Below are 12,989 nucleotides of genomic sequence, written 5' to 3' on the forward strand. Positions count from 1 at the left end.
GTCTTGTGGTGAGGGTACCAGGTCTGGATGCAGTAGTACAGATGGGGTCTCATAATGGCACAATAGAAGGGGACAGTCACCTCTCTTGCCCTGCTGGGTACCTGATCAGAGAACCTCGCCCCTTTATTTGTAGATGTGACCATGAAGACTTGCCCTTAAGGAAGATTCAAGGCAGAAAACAAGTGAATGTGTCTGTCTTGAGTTAAATGATGTAATGGCTTCTCAGTGAATGTACTTAATGTCTACTTTTCTCCCTTAATTTTCTCCCACTCATGCCACACCTAATTTTAAGACAAATAAGACAATTACTTGTGTTCTTGAGACTAGTGGTTCTTTTCATATGCTGTGAAAGTAATTTAGAGTGACTAGCTCATGTGTATTTGTTTAGGTGTTTAAAGACATGTGAAATTAGTACCTGACTAATATCTATTCTGAATCTTTTACTTGAGATTGTGTTTATCCACTTGAAGAAGCAGTTGTAGATTTACAGTTCTAAGGTATTTCATTCTTTGGATTTCCCAGAAGAGAGCTGTCATTCACATTCCTTTATTCCATTACCTTTCTATTAAATACCAAAATGTATTCTGATAAAACTGTTTAAGGATTTAGGTAATTCCAATTTAGATTGAATGGTTTCTCCAGATATAAAAAATAGTAAAAGTTGCTTTTCCATACAGGTTGGGTGGCTTTTGTAGGGAATATTCATAGCCTGCAAACCCAGGAAGGTGAAATTTGCATGCAAACACAAACACATACATAAATAGCATTTCAGACATTGTCTTCCGCCACTGTTGGCTGAGAAAATTGAATTGATTTCTGTTACTTCAGTTTACATTCAAGGAGTACTTACTGATACTTCTAAAGTTTAAATAGTGTTATTGTTCAGAGGTAATATACAGGAAACAATTATATTAATTTACGGTATACTCTGTGAATCTTCATTTTCATTGGTCTGTTTGGATGAACTTTAACAGAGCTACATTAAATGATTCTTCAGCAGTTTTATGGGAAACACATAACTTCAAGCTACCTATCATTATTAATTGGCATTCTTTCCAAACGTAATTACTGATACACACTGAAATACATCAGGAGTTTGTGAAAGTGACTATAGTAACTGCAGGTTTTTTTGTTCTAAATATGTATTGCATAAGTCAGTGAATGCTCATAGCACACCAAGTTCAGATACTGTTTTTCAGCTACAGATCTTTTTGTATGGAAACAATTGTTGTATTCCTGTGTTTTTGAAAATTTAACTGGAGTTCTTATAAATTCTTTCTTTAGCCCGGTTACTTTTTATGACTACATTCTACTTGTGTAGAATTTAAAAAAAAAAACAAAACAAAACAAAAAACCAAAAAAAAACCCCACAAAAACAAAAACCACCACCAACAACAAAAAAACCCAACAAGATAATAAAAACATTAGTATGAGCTGTATTCCTGGATGAGAGCTATTCAATATATTTTTACCTAATGCTTTCAAGGAATATGGGAGAAAACAGGAAGAAAACAGGAACTTGTAACATTCATCGCTAATTTTTTTGTCACGTTTCCTTTTCCCTTATTTCTCTTTTCCATCAAAATATAAAGTTGAAGTTCCTAAAAACTATTGTAACCAGGTAGGAGAAGGAAATATAGAGCCTGAGCTAGAGGTCAGCTTCTGAAAATTGTGTTTGGCTTACCAGATGGTCTAAAATGTATCATAACTTCGCCAATTGCATGTTGATTATTCCATGAAGAGCAATGGTGGACTGAAGCTTATTCTTACGAGACTTCTGAATTAAAGTCTGGGCACGACTTTGACATCCTGAGATGAGAAGGCTGTCATAATGCCATACATCATCATCTGTGTAGGACAGAAAGGTGGAGTGTAAAGAAGAGAGGGATCTTCTAGAAAAGATAAATCAGGACTTCAGAAACAGAATGGAATTTATAATAAATGGCATAGATCAGAAGAAAAGACTAAATAGGAGGGACGTAAATACTATTTATTCCCACCTCATCAGCTACTGCATTGGAATCTCTGTTTTATTTTGCATCTCCATAGATTAGCCTTATGTTTACTTTCACCTGACATGACATTTGCATAAACTCACAAAGGGCTCTTTTTTTTTTTTTTTTTTTCTGATGACAGTTGTAAATCTCACCATGTAAATGTGAGATTAAAGTCAGATATTGGTTATTTATCGATATATGGGCCCTGCGCACAGAGTTGTAAGATGTTATCCTTGAATGTTGATATAATTTATACTTGTAAGGATTATTTTGAAAGACATAGAAAATACTGAATCTATAATGCATTCTTGTCACACAGATTGTAATGAGGAGAGAAAATACCCTAAACTTAATTTGTTCTGGTGAAAATAGTCAGACTGTAATGAAAATGGAAGATAGCATAAAAATGTATCAATTCTGTGAGCTTCCAAAAATGCAATCTCACTGTTGTCCTCAAATGCCATTTTCCAGGTTCCCTTGGTCTACTCTATTTTACAGTGCTTTTTCGCATGCTCACTTAGCCATCTCTTAGTATCTTGTTAAAAACTTTCATGCTTATATAAATCTAGAGTGGTTGAGCTTTTTATTTTTGTTTATTTTTATTTTTTATTTTTCCCCACAGGAAAATGTTTTACAAATATTTGATGCCTTTCAGTAATGGAAGGTGATGACACACTCCAGCTAATCACAGAGAATTTCAGCCATGTAGAACCAATCTGCTTTAGGTGGTTTTGGGCAGCAGAGAAAACTGCCTTCACATTGTTGGGTGACATTTAAGAAAAGTTGCCTGAGTTTGAAGTACTGCATGATTTTCAATGTAACTTTTAATAGTTTCTAAGGCTTTCATCAAGTCCTTTATTTATTTATAGCCTTTCTCTATGGCCAGAGTAGGATTTATATTATTATCACTCAGATTTCTGAAAACTGTGAATTTATTTCCTTGCAGATTGCACAAAGAACTCTATAATGTGTGCCCATTTTAGAAAGTCTTTTTGACGGAACTGATTCATCTTCTGGCCTACTGATAAATACTGATTTGTATCAAGATTAAGCTTTTAAAATTATTTTCAGACATCAACTGAAAACTGAATGCTTTGGGAGGCAGAAAGCTTTCACAACACACTCACCAAGGCAAGTTTTTTAAAATGTGACTAGCAAACGTACAACTTCCTAAAAAGTTCATCAAGTTTTAGAGAGGAAGCTCTAGGAGCAGATTACCCAGTCCTACAGATGCATATTTTTCTTTGAGTGTATTGTTACCATAGTGACTGCTGTTATATAACATAATTCACTCAACGAAGCATGAAGGCTTAGCAGTTAGTACAGCACTCTTTCCCCTTTTTTGAATCAGTGTTTTTCTGAGCAGGATCTTTATTGATGGAATGAGAGTAAAAGGTGCCATCTAGTAGCTGGGAGCTACCCAAGGTCCTCTGGGTTTTGTTTTGCCTCATTCTCCAGCAGCTGAATTTCCATTTCTTCTCAGTGATGTTAGTGTGTGAGTGTTCATCCTGTCAAATATGCTGTGGTACAGTCAGGTTGCCATGCGTTGTTTGCACTTTACTGTTTTATTGGCATTTTGGTTAAACCCTTAGACCACTGCCTACTTGTGTGCTTCTGCTTGCTAGACCAGTTCATTGGGTTTGGTGGGTTGAATGAGTGAATCCTTTTACATAAAACCAAAAAAAAAAAAAAAAAAAAGTTTCCCCACTGCTAATTTTCAGGTAAATCTGTCCTGTTTTTATCTATCTAAATAATATGTTTCCAAAAATACTCAGTGTTATTGCAGATATGGCTTCATATTCACAGAATCACAGAATCACCGAGGTTGGAAAAGACCTATAAGATCATCCAGTCCAACCACCCACCTATCACCAATAGTTCTCACTAGACCCTCATCACAATGTCCAAACATTCCTCGAACACATTCAGGGTTGGTGACTCTACCACCTGCCTGGTTAGCCCATTCCACTGCCTGACTACCCTGTCAGAGAAATAATACTTCCTGAAATCCAGCCTGATCCTCCCCTGGCACGGCTTGAAGCTATTCCCTCTTGTCCTGTCACCAGTACTACTACACTCTCTCTAGTCCTACACCAGTACTGCCATCCTACTGGCACGATCTACATAACTGATGAAATGCAATTTTCTCTCTTTGCTTCCAGGGCCCACTGCTAGTGCATGCTGAGCTGCTGTCATCAGCATCCCCAGGTCCTTTCCCGCTGAGCTTCTTTCAGCCACTCATCTCCCAGTCTGTACCTGTGTCCTTCATTACTCCATCCCAGGGACAGCATCTGGCATTTACATTTGCTGAACTTCAGTTTACCACTGGTTGTCCAGTATTCCAATGTATCTAGATCCTTCTGCGAGGCCACTCCTTCCTCTAAGGGGTGAAAAGCACCTTCCAGTTTTGTATCATCACTGAACTTGGTGAGGATGCTTTCAACTCATGCATCTAGATCACTAATAAAATTGTCAAATAGGATTGGCCCTAGCACTGAGCCCTTGGGAGCAGCAGTGGTGACTCACTGCTAGCCTGATATAGCCCTATTCACTATGATCTGTTGAGCTTCGGGGCCCAGAGCAGTGTGAACCTGCTCATCTTGCTTTTGGATAGTTTATTTAGAAGAATGCTGTTAGGAATGATACGAAAGGCCTTGCTGACATTTGGAAAAATTACATCTACCACCTTCCCTTCATCAATCAACTGGGTGAACTTATCATAGAAGAAGTTCAAATTACTAAGGCAGGCTGTTCGACACATGTTGACTATGCCTGAAGTAATAGACTGGCAAAAATGATGATGAAATCCGATTTTCAGATTGCTTACACAAGTAGATGAACTAAGGTGTAGGTTAAAGTTGAAAACCGTGAGACTGAAGACGTTTTGTCATTTAATGTGAAGTCTTAATTCAGTCAGCAGATATTTTATGACTTGCTGTTCCTCTAAAATTCTATATTTATTTAACATCTTGCCTATCAAGACCAAGGAACAACACAAATAATTGTTTCTATCTTCTTTTTCTTTGCTATATTTTCTTTACCTGAATAACTGGGCTATTATGAATTAGAATTTTTGTCTCTATTAAAATATTATTTTGCAACAAACAGTGCTAGAATATTAATTGCATTGAAATATTCAATAGATGTATTATAATTTTTTTCTCATTTTTTCTTTACCTTCCTAAAATTCTGCTCCCAATGGTGTCTCTTTTTAAGCTTTAGTAGTCTGCCCTTAACAGTAAAATATGGTAAGATTAGAAATAAGGAAAGTAACAGCATCTTCGTGTTTACCATTCATATTTCGGTAACAAATCAATCAACCAACAGTATTCTACTGTTGATTTTCTCCCAAACCCACTCTCAAATAGTGAGTTTTGTGAAGCTTGCTAGGAACATGTATTCTAGTATAACTTCCAAAAGATGACTATGGAATGAAAAGTCAGTTGAATTATTTGCATGGTTTTTTTGTTTGTTTGTTTGGTTGGTTGGTTAGTTGATTGGTTGGTTTATTTCCTACAATTTTATTTAAAAGTTTTGTATTGTAGTTACTGCTTTAATTGCTTTTTTATTGTATTCAAAATCAGAAAATATAAATTAATATTGCAAAATATCTGAAATAAGCGCAGTTGAAATTTAAGCTTTTAAATAGAATCTGCTTAGTTGCCAATGCAGAATATTTGGAATAATAGAATCAGAGTGCCAACTATAAATAAAAATGAGTATTTCTGAAATACCTGATATGTATTAAATGCAGATTATTGAAGGGCATAATTGTAACTGCTTTGATATACAAAAATTCACTTGTGCACTCTGGAAACTGCTTCCAGTTCTGCCCTTGAAGACAGATGTGAACTTTCCACTTCATTGCCTAGAGATGGTTCTTTAAAAGATCCACATAAGCAGTTCATTTTACAAGCACACTATATTATTTTAGTGTCAAAGGCTTGGGAATTGATTACACAAACTATAATATGGATATGATGACTTTTGCTATCTTTTAGAATGAAATTTGAATGTCCTGTTCCTTACATCTAGAATTATGATCTCTATGATGCTCTCTTCGTACATTTGTGTCTTCAGTTCTACATAGAAAGTTCCTGTTTTATTTCATTATTTACAATTTGTATTGATAAACAGGAAAAAAAAAAAAAAAAAAAAAAAAAAGAGGAATTTAATTAAGGGAAATATCTATTTTACTGAAGAGAATCACAGAATCACAGAATGGTCCAGGTTAGAAGGGATATGAAGGATTATGAATCTCCAAAGCCCCTGCCAGGCCAGGCCACTAATCTCCCCACTTACTAGACCAGGTAGCCCAGGGCCCCATCCAGGCCTTGAAGACATCCAGGGCATCCACAACCTAAAAGAAGAGGTTACTTTAAAAAAAAAAAACAAAAACATTCTCAAACAACTAAGAGTGGTTAACATTTTTACCATTTTTATTCTCACATTTTTGTTCTTGCATTAAAGCAGAATCTAGGGTTAAGTTAGTTAGAAGCTATCAGTTAGAAGCTTCCTCATCCTGGAATACTGCATCATGTTGTGGCATTTCATGTTAACAGAGTGTTTAAAAAGATGTTTCAGGAGTTGAGAAAATATTTCAAGGTAACTAAAAATTGAAATTCTATTTTCAAAGAGAAAGTAAATAAGGGTAGAAACTTAATTGGATAGATAGCTAATTTTAGTCCACATAGCAAATTATAAAGAAACAAAAGTACGTATAAAAATTCAAACAAATGTTTCTTCTTTCTTATTTGTTTTTCAGGTCTTTATTTAATTTATTTTTTATTTTTTATTATTTTTTTTGAAGTAAGGAATACAAAGACAGAATTCAGTCCAAGACATGGGGAGTTAAAAATTATATTCTCCTTCATGACAGATGTTAATATTCTGAGTATAGATATAAAGAGAGTGGCTTACTTCTGAAAAGACGCTTGGACTTCTGTCTATAAAGTTAAACAGGCAATTAACCTTAGAACACTATAACATTTTATATTTAAATTACTTCATGTATTTCTACGTTTTATGCAATTTCCAGTGTATCTAAAAATATTAATAGCCATTTTAGCAGCAAATACCCTTTAAAAATGGGATTGGAGGGGAACTATGATTTCAAGAGTAAAGCTTCTTTACAGTCTCTTCTGATGTTGTAAGAATGGTAAAAGTGTGATGTTTCCACAAGACAAATGTTTGTTAAATCTACCATGAGATACAAAACCAAGGATTATGTTTTAATATACTTTTGGACATTGTAAGATTTCAGAATAATACATTCATTCTTCCTTTTCTTTCAGAATTATATCTGTACATTTTAGCCTGGTTTAACATACAATCTAGTTTTGTGATAAAGCAAATTTGTCTGCCAAAAGAAACTGTGAGTGTAACAGACATCTACAGTTTGGCTAAATTATGTAGCAACATACTGAACTTTTATCTTATGAATCAAGTTAATTTTGGTATTGCAGTAAGGCAGTTATCCCTTAAAAGATTTTTAAGTTTTAATATGATCCTTTGGAAAGATAGCTATAATTAAAAATTCATACTTTTTCTAGCTTTTTATTTATATTTTCTTCTTCTAAGATCCTAGTTGTCCAAAGATTTTTATAGATAATTATTGGAGCAATTCAGTTTGAAGATGGAGATGTTCCACACCCATAAATTTGTGTGTTTCTAAAAGAAACTCTCTAAGATAAGAAAAAAAAAAAAGAAAAAAGAAAAAAGAAAAAAAAAGAAACCTATTGGTGTAGATGGGTGAATTTGGGCATTAAATGATCAAAGGAGAGCAATGGCCAGTTCTGGTCATAAGAATATTGAGTCTGCCTTCCTGCAATATTCAGCTTGCATATGTATGAATATCCATCCGTATGTCTTTCTTCTAAGCGTAAGGTTTTTTAGTCGTCTGCCTGTAAGATTCTTTTTTGTTTGTTTTTTCTCTTTTTTGCCTTTGTCATGAAAAATGTTGTATCTTAGAGTGACTGCTGAATATGTGCAGAGTGTTCCTTTGTCTTCTTGTTAAGAAGAAATTCTAAATCAACTTACTAAGTAATTTCTTAATTATTATTAAAACTGAGCTGGCATCATTGTTACAAAATGATTCATTATTCTTTTGGAGATAGCAAAGAGCATTGAACAAGCCATCTAGGACCATGAAAGCGATCATTTGAAGGGTTATAGTTTGATAACTATATAGATACTTTTCACTTGTTAATCACTAAAGCAATTGCAAGGAATAACAGCAAAATGCATATGTCTATTAACAGACATTGCAAGTCCATCAGGAAATGTCACTCTTAATATTAATATTCTGGAGTCTTACTCTTATTTCCTTCCATGGAGCTACTGCTGATTGATAACACTAAAGAGACAGAAAAGCTAAGGCTTCCCTTTCAATTAGATTTGGATTGTTCCTTACTTTTTAGCAGTCCAAACTTGTATTTACTTCTTATCTTTAACATTTCTGCTGAGAGTTAGTAGTACATTAATTCTGGGAAGACATAAATGATTTTAGATTATTTGAATTGTATGATACAGGTTATAACTGTACCCATGATGTCTCTTGAAAGTAAGCTGAATCTTATTATGCATGATTGTTGAAGTATATTGGATTTATCCGCATATTAATAGCTAAAAAAAATATATCTGCTTTTAGTTACAGTATGTTAGGCTTTTAAACAGATTGCATTTCTATAAAAAAATACTGAGAAGAAATTTTAATGATTGTTGGTTTGAAGTTTTCCAAGAAAAAATGTTTTATTTTAATCTATCATGAACATATTTGGTAATATAATTTGGCACATTACAAAAATGCACTTTTTCAAGTTAGTTACAGTTGTTGACAGGGTTATTTTTCTGACTAAACTGCATGTTCCTTTTAAAGACAATCTTATTCTGGACTAGTGCTCTCTTACTTTGGAATATTGTGTTTCCTTGACTGTGAATAATTCCCCAGACTTTTTGCTTGCTTACTTCTCCTGGGGAGGCTGGAAACTAGTGGCATGAAGAGGTACACTCTTCACTGGGTAAAGAACTGGCTGGAGGGTCATGCCCAGAGAGTGGTGGTGAATGGAGTTAAATCCAGATGGTGACTGGTCACATGTGACGTTCTCCAGGAATCTGTATCAAGGCCTGTCCTCTTTAATATCTTTATTAATGACCTGGATAAGGGGATTGAGTGCACTCTCAGTAAGTTTGCAGATGACACCGAGATGGAAAGAAAAATCAATCTGTTTGAGGGTAGGAAGGCCCTTCAGAGGGAACTAGACAGGCTGCATCACTGGGCTAGGGTCAGTGGGTTGAAGTTCAACAATACCTAGTGATGGTTCCTGCAATTTGGCACAACAGCCCCAATCAATGCTACAGGTTTGGGGCTAAGTGTCTGGAAGAATGTGTGGAAGAAAACCTAAGGACTTAAGGCTGTTGGTCATCACTCAGCTGATAATGAGCCAGAAGTGTGCCCAGTTAACAAAGAAGGCCAAGGACTTCCTGACTTGTATCAGAAATAATTTTACTAGCAGGATCAGGGAGGTGATCTTTTCTTTGTACTTTACTCTGATGAGGCCACACATTGAGTATTGTGTCCTGTTTTGTTCCCCACACTACAAGAAAGGTATCAAGGCCGTGGAGGACAATGAAGCTGATGAGGGGTCTGGAGCACAAGTCTTATGAGGAGTGGCTGAAGGAAGTGGGATTGTTTAGTCTGTAGAAGAGGAGGTTCAAGGAAGACCTTATCACTCTCTACAAGTGCCTGAAGGGAGGCTGTGGTGAGGTGAGGATCCTGCATGACTAGTGATAGGACTAGAGGAAATGGCCTCAAGTTGTTCAAAGGGTGTTCAGATTAGATATTAGAAAAAAAAATATTAATATTCTCTGAATGAGTAGTAAGGCACTCAAATAGGCTGCCCAGAGAAATGGTTGAGTCACTGCCCCTGCAGGTGTACAAGAAACATCTAGATGTTGTACTAAGGGACACAGTTTAGTGGTGAAATATTGGTGGTAGGTGGACTGTTGGAATGGATGATCTTGTGATCACTTAGTGATTCTATGATTTTCATCTTAAATACCTCTGACACTGTGGCTACTAAATACAAAGGAAAGGAACTGAAATACTTGAGCCCTTGCATGACATTTGCAAAATAGACCACTGTAGTGAATACTGGATTTATGAAATTATCGAGTTGATGTTTGTTCTTTATTAAACTGGATGAGGAGAACTTTGAGAAATAGCTCCTTTGTCCTGTCCAGCAGTGTGGGGTTGTTAGGATTACTGAAGACACAGGGAAAGAACTGTATATTTAGAATATTAATGCACATGTGTATTGCTTGTGATACCAAGAAAGGTGTCTGCTGACAACTCAGAAACCAAAGAGTGTGAATATTACTGTAAAGAAGTAAGAAAATTTATTTAGTGAAGATTGCTGAAGGAAGATGATGTCCATTTCTTAAGTCTTAATAAATTTGGGTTGACAGGCTAACTGAAAAGATAGCCTTGGGCAAAATTAGTATTCAGGACATGAGGTTAACTGAGGAAACATCAAGTCTAAAGCTGAGGCATATTACTTCATGGTACAAAATTTAATTTTACAGAGAACCATTCTGACAGCGAATCAGGAGCTAGAGGGCTGGTGATATAAGAAGATTTTTATAGGTTCTTTTGTGATCAAATATTCTCATGATTATGAATACTTGGACTGTATTATAAAGCCCATAGTTTGGTAAAAGTATTTTCCATGACAATATAACTTTATAACTTTAAAAAAGTAAAGTGAAAAGATGCAAAGATAACAAAAGTCCAAGAGCAAGGTTCATTAAATCAGTGTGTATCTGGACAATTCCAGGTCATTTCACCAGCAGCACTTACATCAGTAAAGCAGGGAAGAATGACTAGTTATTCCATCTCTTGACAAACATTAAGCATAATTTGCTAATTCACTCATCATCAGCTGCCTTTTTTTTTTTTTTTTTTTGTCTTAATTATCATTATTTTTCTTTCTGAGAAGCTTGTCCTATGATGCTCTTAGTGCTACTGGGTGTGAATCTAAGAAGGGGAATATGAATGAGCAGTGAGGAGATTGCATTTGATGAGATACTAAAAGTAATAAGAGTTAAATGTGCTTTGTGTAGAAAAAAAAAACCAAAAAACAGAAACATCAATGTATCAAGAAATACATTGAAATTATATCATGTGGAAATGGTACTATGAAAATAAACTGTGTATTGAGCACGTTTTTCTTGATTCTAAAAGCTATTTGAATCTAAAATGACTTTTAATTAAAATTGATTTATCATAATTATCTACTCAAATTTTATAGCAATCTTTGAGAAAAGAATAAAAATACAGTTAAATTAGTTATTTTTTTCTTAATTATGTTTATAATAAAAAATATCTAGTGTATTTAGACATCTAGAAACTCCTAATAATACTGCCATCTTAATTTTCATAGGTTAAGACCAAATTTGCTTCCACATGTATTCTTCTTTGAATCTTTAAAAAGTGCTTCACAGCAAACTATCATAGCAGAAATTCTTGTTGAGAAAAGCCAGACCAATGGCAATATCCTGGCATCACCAAAAGTTAAGTGCTCTCAGTGGGAGAACCTACCAGTTTTTACATGGATATTAAGCCTCCCATAGAAAAAGGCAAGATTCATGAAATCGAAAGTAAAGCAGGGAGTCTGATACTTAGAACCCTGTAGTTCAGGCACTCTTTACTGCCAGGGTTCAGATCTGGGCTTCCAGTCTCCGCTTTTGGTATTTCAGAATTTATTACTTAGTTTGTACTAGAAAATCTGTGAGGGTTTCTGGGATATCACCACTTCTACCACTTATTCTATCTGGATGCCACATTTTCTGCGGCAAATTCTAAAATACCAATAGTATGTAACTGGTCAGTCATCTGTACTGATCAGTAATGCTGTTTATATCATTAGCTATGCAATTAATGTTAAAACAATTTTGCATTGTTTTTCATGTATTTTGTATTCAGTAGTTTGCTAAGTTAACTAAATCAGATAAATTCATCACCTTATTTGGTGAGACAATCCATTATCACAGTGAAAGGAATGAGAATCAAGCACTAAAAGATTTTAAGGTGCAGTATAGAACTTATATTTCATTATATATAAAGTATATATATATATATATATATATAAAGTAGAGATTCATTATGTTTCCTCATATTCAGAAGTTTTGGAGCTTTTTCTTACGTTTTTGTAGTTTTCTGTACTTCAGTACAAAAAAAAGACAAGGATCTCCTGGATAGAGTCCAGCAGAGGGCCACAAAGTTGATAAAAGGCCTGGAGTACGTCTCTTATATGGAAACTCTGAGTAACCTAGGTCTGTTTAGACTTCAGAAGAGAAAACTGAAAGGTGATCTGAACAATATCTAAGGTGCACGTGGCAAAGGGATGAGGCCAGATTCTTTTCAGCAGTGCACGGCAACAGAACAAGGGGAAACTGAAACACAAGGAAGTTCTGTGCATAAGAATTTCTTCACAGTAAGGGTGACAGAACATTGGAACAGGATGCCCAAAAAGGTTGTGGAGTCTCCTCTGGAGATGTTCACGACCCACCTGGATGCTTACCTGCACAACCTGGTCTAGAGAGACTGCTTTGGCAGGGTGATTGAACTAGATAATCTTTGGAGGTCCCTTCCACCCCCTACAATTCTATGGTTCTGTGGTATCTGTATTTAAAATGCCCTTTTTCTATTACAAAGGAATTGTACCCCAAACCTCACAAACCTCACAAGGAGTCTCATTTCTTCTGTGTAGTAACTGGCTAAGTGGCAACAAAATGTCTTATGTGGATTTTTTTTTTTTTTTTCCCCTGATTTTCTGGAAAGTAGAATAAAAACGGACTGCAGAAGGGAGCAGACAGGTGTTTTTCCTTGGTTACATGAAAAGTAAAGAGAGAAAGGTAACTTCTAAAAAAAAAGCAGACTTTGTCAAAGTTAGAGAGATTTACAGAGTTAGAGGTAAAGTTACTGTTGGTAGA

The 12,989-nt window shown here is 35.2% G+C and overlaps 1 protein-coding gene across 7 annotated transcripts in view; it reads left to right on the top strand.

Moving 5' to 3' along the window:
* The window catches only part of PCLO (piccolo presynaptic cytomatrix protein), a 310,585-nt gene that overhangs the window by 117,590 nt on the left and 180,006 nt on the right, over positions 1-12,989 (top strand). The gene's annotated exons all lie outside the window — the stretch shown is intronic.

The sequence above is a fragment of the Coturnix japonica genome, chromosome 1 (assembly GCF_054131305.1).
Source record: "Coturnix japonica strain WE chromosome 1, WE-NBRP24, whole genome shotgun sequence".
Classification (NCBI taxonomy): Eukaryota; Metazoa; Chordata; class Aves; order Galliformes; family Phasianidae; genus Coturnix; species Coturnix japonica.